Genomic DNA, 10214 nt, shown 5'->3' with positions numbered 1-10214 from the left:
GCCTAAAAGAGAGGAGATGCAGTCTTGTAGTCTTGCAAAATACATCAAAGTCTATTTTGTAATTTTATTTCTATTTTTTCAAGGGTTGTAAATTTAGAAATATCCGATAGTACTGGGTTCATCATTTATTGGTTATTTATTTAAATAAATTTTAATTGATGTTTGATTGATAACATGATCGTGCATTAGTCGATTCCATGCCATTCATGGAACCCCACACAATTTTCATGAATCGTGCATATTTTAGAAACATGATTATTTAGGATTGTCCTAATTATTTATATGAATTATTTTGGTGAAATTAATTGCATGTAAACTACTAAGTATTAAATTAGTTAAAACTTGGTAACTCACCGTATCATAAAGACAATAGTTTTTATAAGCCTTTAAGATGACCAAACTTTATTTAAAATGTGTTTTAGTAAAGTTAGATGAATGTAATGGGTAATTATTTAGATCACATTAAATTATAGAAACAAACTCTTTTATAATTATAATTTTTTTTGTAATGAGTTATACTCAAAGGGTTATTAATAAACTAGTAATTCACCTGGAATTAATTGATTAGTTTAATAAAACACATTTTTTAAATAGTAAGTAGAGAAGGTGAACATCTCAATGTGGCATATGGTCTCATTATTAGTACAACACCATGAGATATGAATAGAGCCGTGAGGAGACTTTGTTTCGTGCCCCTAAGGAAGGTTTCTAGACATATTAATACCAAGGTTGGCTTCTTATGAAGATAGGGAGGAGTGATGTATTTTAGGCTTGACCGACCCTAAGGAGGTATCCTCTATGATAAGCCATGAATTCAAAAATATTGTGTTACACTTACAAAGATGCAATTAAGCTTTTTCAATGGATAATTACATCTTGACCAAACTAGCGGTACTTTATATTTAAAAGAGAAAATAAATAGTTATTTTGAGTTTTAAATTATAAATATAAGATTTTCGTATAAGCTATCTAAATTTAACTTGACCAACCCTAAGGCGACACTTTATTTGTTAGGTAGTTTTATCGTGAAATAGTAAATGTTTATTTATGTGATTTAATTGTTGCATTCATGCATCATATTCACTTTCCCAATAATTGAACAGTGCCAATCCTATAACTGCTTTACTTTCACTTGAAAAACTTAATGGTGATAATTTTATAAGATGAAAATCAAACCTGAATCTTATGTTATTCTGTGAGAACCATAAATTTGTCCTAACTGAGGAATGTCCAGATGAGTTTGTTGTGTGATGTCCCATGTTTTGAACACACGTTAGTAGCCAGTTCGAGCCGGTGAATAATTATGTGGAATATTATTTTGATAAATGATATTATATGAATTTGTGATAATTCATGAATTTTTATAGCTTCTGTAATGATTTGGTAAAGAATCTAGTTTTATGCAAAGAAATATTGGTCTCAGACCAAGGGGTAAACCCTAATGGGAGAAAAATCTCAGATTAAATAAAATAGGAAATACTATGGCATAAAAATATTTTTTTTGGCAAGTAGGAATTTATTGTTGAGTCAATAATTTTTAAGGGAATTGATTGAGGTTTGAATTCCAATCAATCGTGCTTAAGAATGAAAATTTCTTGCTTGGGCTTTCAAGGACATTTTTGTCAATATGTGATAAATTGACAAAAAATTCTTTGATCGTGTAAAATATATTATTTTTGGTCACAAATTATTCAATTAATTTTATGCTTGAAATTTAAAAACTATATGTTAAAAGTAAGGGAAAAATTAAGAGCATAAAATTACCATAGGGCCCTGGAGTTCTTTGTGTAAGGTAACTTAAGCAAGGGAAAAAAAGTAAATTCAAAGGGGAAGAGAGAGAGAGGGGGGAGGCATAGCCTAGGATTAGAGTCCCTAGGGCTCTCATAAGTTAGGTTGCATACCCCAAAAGCTAAGGAATAGTAAAAGTCTCTTACCTTTTTACACAAGCTAAAACTAATCATTTCTCAAAAAAAAAAAAAAAAAACTCTCTCTGTCCAAAAATGAAATACACCTCTCTTTCTCCTCCATTGCTACACTCAATCAAACCCTAAGATAGCTAGAATTCTTCTTCTCCATTTGAGAAGAAAAGCTTCAAGAAGAAACCTCCTTGTCTCAAGTAAGTGCAATGTTTCCCTTTCTTCTCCTTCAAACTTGAAACCCTAGGGTTCCTTGTGTATGCATGGGATCTAAAAGCCATGCATCGCCTTGTTCTTTTTTTTTTTTTCTAAGGTTCAAGGGAAGAATGTACAAGTAAGATCTCAAAGTTAAGCACCATTTGTGATCAAAGCAAGTCAGGTAAGAGGTTTTATAAGCTTGCATGTTCTTGTTCCTCATCTAGTTTTCTTCCTACCCTAATCTCTTCTTAAAAATTTATATGTGGGGCTTGGGGCTCGGTTTTGAGGGTGTAGAGCACAAATGGGAGTGTTTGAAGAGCTAAATAATACATCTCCAAGCTAGGGCTTCAAAAGGTAGAAATATATGGTTGTTTCTTTAAGTTTTGCGATGATTTTTGTAGATCTGATTGTATAGGGTATTTCAATAGTTTTTTGAGCCTATATTATGCTTAAGGTTGAGATTGTGTGATAAGATAAATTTAATGCATGCATGTGGCTAGGGTTTATGCTAGAAATGCTTGTTGTGGTTTAGTGTGAGTAGAAATGTATGCTGCCAAAATTTGTGGTCTGGCTTCCAACGGGTCAGATCGCACCCTAATGCCTCTATTTATGAAAATAGTTTATGTAGTTGTTTAGTTATTTGTGTGTTCTTGATGTTAGGCTTTGTAAAATCACAAAAAAAATATTTTTAAGCCCAAGTTATGCCGTTTTTGGCATTGTGATGCAAATCTGAAAAACTTTTGGGCAGCTTGCACTGCCCAGATTTCTTATCTTTCGAATGGGTTTTCCTAATCTAAAAGCTATGAAATTTTGTAGGATGTTATTTGATACATGTATAAGGGTTCCTGTAAAATTTTAGAGAAAAATATGTTATGGTTTAAGAGAAATGAATTTTCAATGTTTGCCAAAAAATCTGGAAAAAACTTATGGGCAGCAAACACTGCCGAGATTGCTTTAATTATTTGAATGGGTTTTTACTATCCCAAAAATTATGAAATTTTGAAAGGAGTTAGTTAAGATATGTATCAGGACCCTTGTAAAATGTAAGAGAAAAATGTATCACGGTTTAAGAGAAATAAATTTTCTAAGTTTGCCCTAAAATCTTAAAAGTAGTCATTTTGGACCAAAGCAAAAATTGATTTTTGGGAGGTTAGTTCTCCTAACCTAAAACAAGTTTTGAAGCTAGATTTTAGCCTAGTTCCCGTCCTTATGACACAGAATACGTGAATGATAATTTAAGGGATTTGGCCAAAAACTCAACTTATGGAAAAAGTTAAAAAATGAGACTTTATCACTTTAAATCAAATAGTGAAAGTAAAATTTTGGAAATGAGAAAAATGGTTCTTTTACAAAGGTAACTAAGGATTTGGAGGTTTAACCAATCTAAAATCAGATTGAGTTAACTAAAGTGTGATTTTTTACCATTTTATAAATTAAGGGTCCAATTTCCCTTCTTTTCAAAAATGCCACAAAAGAGGTTTTAGATCATTATTAAACTTGGTAAAAATAGAAGTTTAGGTTAAAAAGGATCTTTATAAACAAAGGGTTTACTTTAAAAAAATAATAATAATTAAAGAGTCTAAAAGGAGTATTTTGGTATTATGAAAGGAAATGGTGAACTTCATAAAAGGACAAAAATTATGGTATATTTTTAAAGAAGCGATTTTGTTAAGTACATTTTCTAAAACAAGAGTACCAAATGATCAAATGAGATAATTCCTTGTTGAAGAAATATTAAAACACACGATATGGAGAGCATGTTACTATGAGACCGATTTTGCTATAATAACTTAAAGACTGAAAAGAAAACTCGACCTTATACACTATGAAGAGTAAAAGAGGCTACAATATAGAGTCTCTAAGAGTTTATTGCATGCAACTCTTGTAGAATATTAGCTATAAGAATATGCCATTGTTTAATTCGAGTACACTGTACTAATTACAGTAACTGCCAAAGGGAAAAACGAATAGTGGTATTAAGGATCCAGCTGGGAACTAAGGACTCCAAGTAAGTTAGTCTTTCCCTTTCTTGGCTATAACATGAATATACTAGTTTGTGCTTGTAGTAGTAGATTACACTAGTTTTGTTTGGGTCATAAGACCAGGGTATGCTTGATACCCACCTTTACAATGCTTATGCATTTTGTGACTTAATGGTAAGTGAGTTCGGGTTGGAGCCAGAACCTTAGTGTAATACTGTCCAGGTTTGAGCCAGAACATGGTAAAATTATAGTCTGGGTTGGAGCCAGGACATGGTAAAATTACAGTTTAGGTTGGAGCTGGGACATGGTAAAATTATATTCCGGGTTGGAGCTAGGACATGGTTAAATATAGTCTGAGTTGGAGCCAGGACATGGTAAGATAAAGTCCGAGTTGGAGCCAGGACATGGTAAGATAGTCTGGGTTGGAGCCAGAACGTTAAAAGTGATTCCGGGTTGGAGCCAGGAACCTTTGTGTTTGTTCGAATTGATTAAATTGTATAATTATATATATATATTGAATGTTCTGGGATTTTATGAGTGCAAGTTCTTATGATGTGTGTGACATTGATTGTTAGGAACAATCAAAGTATGTGATTCTGATATGGCTATTATTTGAGATTTGTATGACCCTAATGATCAGTAGAGATATTTACCTTAGGTCGACCCATTACTGTGTTTTAGTATACTTGTGTGTAAAGCTATTCTTACTAAGCCTTTTCGCTTACGTAATTGTTTCATGTTGTAAGTAAGTACAAAGGCAAAGTGGATCAGTGAGTGCCGGAGTCTGCTTGCGGATATGTACATGTGGCCTGACCTGGGGAGGTTTTTGATGGATCACCATTTTGAAAGGAAAAGCTGAAAGCTCGTTATTACTTTTGGGATAATTACTTTATTATAACTCTGTGGATGAGTATTTGTATTTCTATTTGCTAAACTATAAGTGTGCGCACACGACCTTTTTAAAAGTTCTTTTATATGGATTTTCGGTATGATGAGTTAAAGTGAAAATTTTAAATTTTTGCATTATTTTTGGTCTTGTATGTTTTGGGTCATTCCATGCTGCCACTGCCCCGAAGAATGTTCAGTACAAGGATGGTGCCTAGATTGAATACAACAACAAGGCAAAGTGTTACATGCATGTGAGCATGAATGATGTTCTGAGAATAAAGCATGAACCCATGGAAACTGCGTTTGAGATAATGGATTCACTACAAGTGTAGTGCACCAAAATTTTTTTTTAGATTATTTAAATTTTTGTGATTTATTTTATTTAAATGTTAAGTGTGATAAATTGTTTTATTTAAGTGTTGTTATTTTATTTAGTTGATTATTTGTTTTATTTGATTGTTCATTATTTTATTTAATTGTTAGAATTGTTTGGTATAATCTTTGGAATTTAAATTTGTTAATTGTTTGTTTGGTTAATTAATTTAATAAGTGAAGTGAATAGTGTGTAACATGTGTTATTTTACTATTAGTGTTACATTTTAAATAAATGTGACAATTGAGGTAATTATGTGAGTTATGGTTGAATGCACTAAGGTGCATGGTAGATAGTAATGCACTCTAGTGTTTTAGTGTGTGCTAGTACATGGTAATGAGGTGCACATGTGTAGATTTTCTACACACTCTTTCCTTTATGGGATTTATTTTAGTTAATACTAAAAAAAAATAAATAAATAAAGGAAATGGCTAGTGTGGACGTGTAGTGTGTGGTGTGTAGTGGGAAAAGGATTATTTCTTTTTAAGTAATAAAATCAAAATTTGAAGACACTAGTTATTTTGGGATAGGAATGTGATCACCCTTTATTATTTTATATCTATTACAATAAAAGAAAAATGAAAGGGAATTAAAGGAAAATGGGGAAGAAAGGAAACTTACCATTTCCTCTTGATAGTGGCTTTATGGGAATGAGAATTTAAAAAGGGGATTAAGAAGAGATTAGGCCATTTGGCCGTGACCTAGAGAGGAGATAGAGAGAGAGAAAGCAAGGGCTGCCATATTTTTCTAGAGAAGAAGAAGAAGAAAAGAAAGAGAAGGAGAAGAAGAAGAGGGTTTCGAACCCTAGGTAAGAATCTATCAACTAGTGTTTCACATATGTGCATTTGGATCTTCTCCTCTTCTATAATCTAAGGTTAATTTTGTGGTTTCTTTCTTTGGGTATATGGTGTTTGGAAATCCTCTATAGGTGACAAGGTTTTCTTGCTAAAGTGTTCTTGATTTTACAATCAAGAGAGGTAATGGTCTTTCTTAGCCTATATATTGGTTTTGATGGGTTTGTCTTTGAGGTTTTTGATGGTGATGCTAATGGTTGATTATTGTAGGGTTGATGATTATGATTTGTATTTTTTGAGAATATGATTTGTTTAAAAAGGGTTCATGGGTATGATTGAGGGAATTGATTTGATAGGGTTTATAATGAGGTTATATGTTGTGTTTATATTGCTATGGTTATCTTTGTAATCTTTGATTTATGTAAATGGTAAATGATGATTTTAGAAGAATATGATAAGAATTATGTTAGGGTTTTTGTAAAGGCATGTTCATGAGATATGGTGTTATGAATTTATGTATGCTATTGCCATGGTTGTTGTTGTTGGATTTCATGTGTAGATTCAATGGAATAGAAAATTGGTTTTATAAGATTTCATGTGAATATGTTAGTAATATTAGAAATCATGTATATAATAAGAGTATGATGAGATTTTGGACATGTATGATTTTATGTGAAATTTTTGGGATAAAAGATGAGTTTCATGAGGAATTAAGCTTGCTGTTTTTTTGTAAATAATTGGGTAAAAGTTGATGAAAAGATGATTTACATGCATAAGTAATGTCCTTGATGTTATGTTAATTTTATGAAATTAAAAAGGGGATTTAAAGTCTCATTAAAATGATATTTTACTCAAATAATTACCTACAGAATTTTTATTGATTTTTGAGAAAATATGAGCTTTTAAATTGAATATGGTGATTTTTAATGATAAAAATAGTTGCTGGAATTTTTGTAAGAATATATGAAGTGAGTTTCACTAAAATGAATTTGATGAGTTTTTGGAATAAATTATTTTTCCTAAGTTATGGTAATATTGAAAAATGGTATTTTTAATGGTATGAATGCATATTTTGAAAAGTTATGAATTTTCCTTTATTTTGATTGAGAAAAATATTTAGATTCTATTTATTTGTGATTTTTGAAGAAAATAAATAGTGGCTGAAAGTTTGTTTTAAAAAGGTTAAAAAATTGTTATTTAATTGTCACATATGGATTTTTGTTACATAAAACTAAGTCTTAAATAATTTAAATAAATATATATATTTTTTCCACACTTAAAAATATATTTTCTCACCTCATTTATGTAACACAATGATAAAATTTATTTTTCTAAAGAAACATATTAAAAATAGGCATTTTAATTAAATCCAAGCTTTTTGGTTAATTCTTTGTAAGTTGAGATTTATGAATGAAATTTGTCACATATTTTATTTTTGAGCTAAAATAAAATAATGTTTTGAGAAATTTAATCAACTTAGAAATTTTAAGAAAAATAAAGCATGTAATATGTCTATTGATTTTAAAATAATAAAAGTAAGAAATGCAGAATTATCATTTTTGAAAACGTCTCTATTACGCAATGTCCCCACGTATGCATGTTACATGCAAATCCACTTTTACGTCCAAAATTATGTTTATTATTCAACTATGTGGTTTTTATTTAAAACGATCATGCTAGTAAAATGGGTAAAACGAGCATTATTCTTTTATGGCGATAATTGCATGTTTTGTGTAACTGTTATTACGTGTGCATGGCCCATGCACACATAAGTTGTGTGGAAGGGAAAAATAGTAATTTTATGAACCTAAGAAATGTTATTTTGATTATGATATAGGCTCGTTGAAAGATTGTGAAATTTCTCTATGATTTTATGCTATGAATGGTAAGACTGTTGTATGAATGAATTATGAATGCCATAATGTGATGATATGTTGAATGTGATATGTGTATGGATGTTAGATACATCAAACCAGTTACGATGTCAGATACATCAAACAGATTACGATGTCAGATACATCAAACAAATTACGATGTTAGATACATCAAACAGATTACGATGTCAGATACATCGAACGAGTTACTAAGGACATTGAGACGTAACTCCTAGGGCGGACGCGCCGAGGTTATTCAAGGACCAGTGATATCCTGTTTACCTCATAGGGTGACATGGACAACTAGCGATCCATGCTCATCATGTATGCTGTATGTTTGTGATATGATGATATGTCACGATTATGTTATGATATGATGATATGTTACGATTATGTTATGATATGATGATATGTTACGATTATGTTATGATATGATGATATGTTACGATTATGTTATGATATACCATGATGTTTTAGATGAACGTTAGTGTTTGCTTTTGTTGTATTCTTACTTGCTTATTTGTTTGTACTTCCTTACTGGGCTTTTAGCTCACCCCCCTTACTTTCCTTCCAGGTAGCAAATAGGATTTCTTTATGGCACGCGTGGTGACGTGAGGAGTTCTTTCATCATGGGGTGTATGGCGTGGGGTAATCCTATGGACGGAAAAACGATCAACGTAGAACGCCATTTAAATTATGTTTTGTTTTAAGAGACTTTCCTAAATTATCAGTGGGACTCAGTTATTTAATTTTTGGTTTTTCTTTGAACTTTGCATAAAAATCTATGTTTTATTTTAAAACTTATGGCGCCAACTTGCATGGTTTTAAACAAGTCCCCCTGAGACTTTGATAATGAATGGTATTCTTTTACAACTATGTTATGCGAATGTTTTGTAAGTATTAGTCTAGGGCGGTTCTTTACAACAAGCCATGTTTGGGCAGCAATCTAATCAAAGTAGACATGAGGCTCCTAGAACCTACATGACTACTAAAATGAAGAAAGGTGTTTCGGTACGTGAACATTTATTGAGCATGATTAACGTGATGCATGAAACATAAATACATGGGGCCATCATTTATAAGTGTCCACAAGTAAGCATCATACTTGAATCACTCACTCCTAGAATTACTCAATGGAGAATTCAAGAAAAGTCAGTTATCGACCAGACATGGAATTACTCTCTCCAAGGAACAGTGTCTTAAGACACCTCAGGAGGAAGAGGACATGAGAAAGTATTCCTATGCTTTAGTAGTTGGGAGTCTAATGTATTCCATGTTGTGTATTATGTGACATATGCTATGCAGTAGGGATTGTGAGTCGTTATCAATCAAATCCTAGTTTGGAACACTAGATTATGGTAAAGCACATTCTCAACTATCTTAGGAGAACGAGAGATTATATGCTTGTACATTCAAGGGGTGAGTACCCTACTAGATACACTGATTCTGATTTCCAATCAGACAAAGACAGTCGCAAGTCGACGTCTGGTTCAATGTTCACTCTTGGTGGAGGAGCTGTGGTATGGAGGAGTATTAAGCAATCCAACATAGTAGATTCAACCATGGAAGCCGAATACATAGCGGCTTCTAAAGCGGCTAAGGAGCCGATTTGGTTGAGAATGTTCAACATTGATCTGGAAGTAGTTCCAAATATGGATAAGCAACTAGTCATATACTGTGACAACAGTGGAGCAGTAGCTAACTCCAAGGAACCAAGAATCCACAAGAGAGGAAATCATATAGAAAGGAAATACCATATGGTTAGAGAGAATGTACACCGATGTGATGTGACTGTTATGAAGATAGTGTCGGAACAAATCCTAGCAAACCCATTTACCAAGACACTTCCTGCAAAGTCGTTTATCGGTCATGTATGCAACATGGGATAAGGGAGATGCATTAATTGCTTTCAGGGGAAGATGGAGATTGTTAGGATTAATGCCCTAAAATCATGTAAAGACATTTTATTGAATTAAATAAAAAGAGCAATTTTATTATATGTTTGAATATTATGATTATTATTTGAATTAATTATATGATAATATCAAGAAAATTCCTTATTCATTCATAAGAATATGATATTGTGTTAGTACGAGAGAATTAAGATCACATATAATGAATAAAATAGTCAGTAACATATTAAAGTAAGGAATCTTTAATGAATTGTTATTAATGCGGTTTACTAAGCA

The sequence above is a fragment of the Humulus lupulus genome, chromosome 9, assembly GCF_963169125.1.
Source record: "Humulus lupulus chromosome 9, drHumLupu1.1, whole genome shotgun sequence".
Taxonomy (NCBI): Eukaryota; Viridiplantae; Streptophyta; class Magnoliopsida; order Rosales; family Cannabaceae; genus Humulus; species Humulus lupulus.
This window is presented reverse-complemented; position numbering follows the sequence as displayed.